The sequence below is a fragment of the Nerophis ophidion genome, linkage group LG21, assembly GCF_033978795.1.
Source record: "Nerophis ophidion isolate RoL-2023_Sa linkage group LG21, RoL_Noph_v1.0, whole genome shotgun sequence".
In the NCBI taxonomy this organism is placed as follows: Eukaryota; Metazoa; Chordata; class Actinopteri; order Syngnathiformes; family Syngnathidae; genus Nerophis; species Nerophis ophidion.
This window is the reverse complement of record NC_084631.1, coordinates 23,265,115-23,268,966: the sequence shown is the minus strand read 5'-3', so window position 1 is coordinate 23,268,966 and position 3,852 is coordinate 23,265,115.

The following is a 3,852-nucleotide window of genomic DNA, read 5'->3' as shown; positions in this document are numbered from 1 at the left end:
TGTGTCACTTTTTTTTTTAACCTCACAGATTTATTATCAACTATGTTTATTTGATTTGATCGAGTAGTTGCCAAGTTGTGCATAGCTCGGTTGGTAGAGTGGCCGTGCCAGCAACTTGAGGGTTGCAGGTTCGATTCCCGCTTGTGCCATCCTAGTTACTGCCGTTGTGTCCTTGGGCAAGACACTTTACCCACCTGCTCCCAGTGCCACCCACACTGGTTTAAATGTAACTTAAATATTGGGTGTCACTATGTAAAGCGCTTTGAGTCACTTGAGAAAAGCGCTATATAAATATAATTCACTTCACTTCACATTTGAGAAGCATTTATTGGACCACAATGGGGTGCTGGAGTGCCGTGTAAGGGAGGAAGCGGTTTGCATGTGGAGTCTGCTATGCCAGGGGTCGGGAACCTTTTTGGCTGAGAGAGCCATGAAAGCCAAATATTTAAAATAATTTAATTTTTGTGAGAGCCATATAATATTTGTTTAACACTGAATACAACTAAATGCGTGCATTTTTAAGTACATGTTTAAGTAAGACCAACATTTTCAGAGTTAAATAAGTGTCTTATTCTTTTTAATGACATCGTTATTCGGAAGCTAACCAATAATATATAAAATACTTTTTACCGTTAATGCGACTTCTTGAACAGGTGTGGTAGAAAAGGAATGGATGGATTGAAATGCATGAGAATGTTTTATATCCATCCATCCATCCATTTTCTACCGCTTATTCCCTTTCGGGGTTGCGGGGGGCGCTGGCGCCTATCTCAGCTACAATCGGGCGGAAGGCAGGGTACACCCTGGACAAGTCGCCACCTCATCGCAGAGAATGTTTTATATTTTGAACGTTATTTTTAACACTGTGATTACCAGCGGACTTATTCATTACTTATCGTGTTAAGCAATGTCAGCTAAAATCTATCTGATAGCCAGATGCAGTCATCAAAAGAGCCACATCTGGCTCGAGAGCCATAGGTTCCCTACCCCTGTGCTATGCCAATCAAATTTCCGCAGTACCATTGAAAATGTGAATCCTGCTGAAATTCAGCAACAATCAAAAAGTGGATTAGCATTAATTTAGTTTAGTTTAGAGGTTATATGACCTTACAAAGCCTAAGGAGGTCTAAAGAGACAGTTTCGTAAATTCACCAAAATTTCACCGTGGAGTTATTGAGTCTGTTTAGCTGGTTGGAGAGCGAGCTTCCACAGCTAGTGTGTCCATGACGATGTCATCTGTTTTGTTTGATCTGCCGTTTTACTGCCTTGTTACAGGCACTAATTGGAAATAATCAAGGTATGTCAATAAACATTTACAAAATGTTTCTGTCTAAATAACTAATTTCACAATTTATATACCTGCGGGTCATTGTCTGGTGAGGCTAATGTATTGAAAAATATTAATTTTTCTAAAATGTAGTTGCACGGTGGAGAGGCTATGCCTGGGAACGCTTCAGGATTCCCCGGGAAGAGCTGGACGAAGTAGCCGGGCAGAGAAGACGTCTGGGCTTCTCTGCTTAGGCTGCTGCCCCCGCTACCCTACTTCGGATAGGCGGAAGAAGCTGGACGGGAAATTTTGTTAATGCGGCTAATATTCCGGTGCACTCTATAGTCCGGAAAATACAGTAAATATCGTATTTCCTTGAATTGCCGTAGGGCATATAGTGTGCGCCTGCCTTGAATTACTGCAGGGTCAAACTTGCTTCCCAAAATAATTAGCGCAACGCTTAGTTTTACCGCCGGTTCAAACTCGTGATGTCACGAGTGACACTCGCCCTGTCATCATTTTCAAAATGGAGGAGGCTGATTTCAATACCGGTAATTTGAAATCGCATAAAGGGAAGAAGATTAAGAGCCATTCAGGAGGTTTTAAGGTCCAAGCTTACATCACACTCAAATTTTTACTGCATGCCTTTGGTAAGTGTCGGAGTGAGAAGAGGTTTTAAAATAATTAGCGCATGCTTACTTTTACCGCATGCCTTTGGTAAGCGCAGGAGTGAGAAGAGGTTTTGAACTAATTAGCGCCCCGGCGGCAATTCAAGGAAATACGGTACCTGTTTTAAAGAAAATTAAACATATTAATGGTTTTCAAGAGAAGTTTCGGGGCATCGAGAAATCTCTTGAGGGGATAAGCTATTCTGACATCGAACTACACACACGTCATATACAGTTGGGGTAAATGTCTCCTTGTAATCTATTCTTGCCTTCTGACTGTAGCCTTTTAAATTTCAATTATTTGCTTCCAACAATCACACTGTAAATTAAATCAATTGACAGCCGATTAGTGAGATTTTATTAGAACTAGTTCGGATTGCAGAGGATGACAGCATTGTTTACTCTCACCGACCTTGTATATTTCATTCTTTCCTGGGTTTTCACAGTGGCAGTGTCGTCAAGGTGAACGTGTTATTCTCCTGAAAAGAAAAACATTTTTAATATCATTTTCCGAAACCAAACATTTGATCATGGCAAATGCATGGCCCCGTTAGATGTCTGTGGTACACCATCCTGTAACAGTAGTCAACGTTATTTTGATTAAGCCGTCATTTCTTTATAGTACTAGTAATAAAGTGTCTTCCCTTTCCTTAGTAGGATGATGTGAACTTTATTCATTTCATTCTGTCCAGTTTGTGAAGACTCAGCATGATATTCCAGTGTCCCCTCAGAATTCTGATCTGCCTCTTGATCTTTTGTCACGGATGTTTTTAAACCTCTCCTCACAGCAGGCGTCAGCAAACCAAAATGTTGAAAGAGCCATATTGGACCAAAAATACAACAAAAAAAAAATTGTTCAGAGCAGCAAGAAATTAAAAGCCTTATATAAGTGTTATAATGACGGCAACGCATGATGTGTCTATATTAGCTATATTAGCCTACTATCAAATGATGGTGCAAATCTTCATTGACAGAAATGTTTTATTAACATTTTTATTCTACACATTTTTAAAGCATTGGAAATCATTAGTAAAATTCTCACAGGACATAACTCCTGGAAATTACTGGCTTATAATGGCCAAAGGTATAGATGTGTGTGTCCAAGTTTAAGGCAAAGGCAGGCTATCTTCTTCTAAAGGATTTATTACAATCTTTTCAAGCTGGGGAACGTTTGCTGTGGTCTGGAACAATATAGCGCACAAACAACTATCAGAATTGCAGCCAATATTACATACAGATAATGTATCATGGGTACTGCAAATATAAATCAAATACACAGAAAATATAAGTAAATTTAATTAAATGAGCTCAAATATACCTACAAACTAGACATAATGATTCAATATGTACATACAGCTACCCTAAATAGCATGTTAGCATCAATGAGCTTGCAGTCATGCACTGACCAAATATGCCTGATTAACACTCCAACAAGTCAATAACATCAACAAAGCTCACCTGTGTGCATTCACGCACAGCATAAAACGTTTGGTGGACAAAATGGTACAAAGTAGTGGCATAAAACACGTCTTTCTGTGGCAGCATCGGAGAAAGTTGTACATGTAAACAAACTACGATGAGTTCAAGGATTGCTGAAATAAGTAGGACAAAACGGTGCTTGCCTAATACTCTCATCAGTGAGGCATGTGTAACATAAACAGTGGCACTTCCAACAATTAGGAAGGATTGTGTTATGTTTGTTCTCCTACAGAAAATATATCAAAACAAAATTATTATTTTTTTCTTCATCTCTTTCCATTTTCACACATCCTTGAAAGTGGTCCAGGGAGCCACTTGGGGGGTGCTAAAGAGCCACAGGTTTTTCACCCCCGCCTCACAGGAATATTCAGTAGTTCTGTTTAAATGTATTGTTGACTGCCCTTTTAACATTGAACTTCCCAGTTTGCCCTAAAGGAT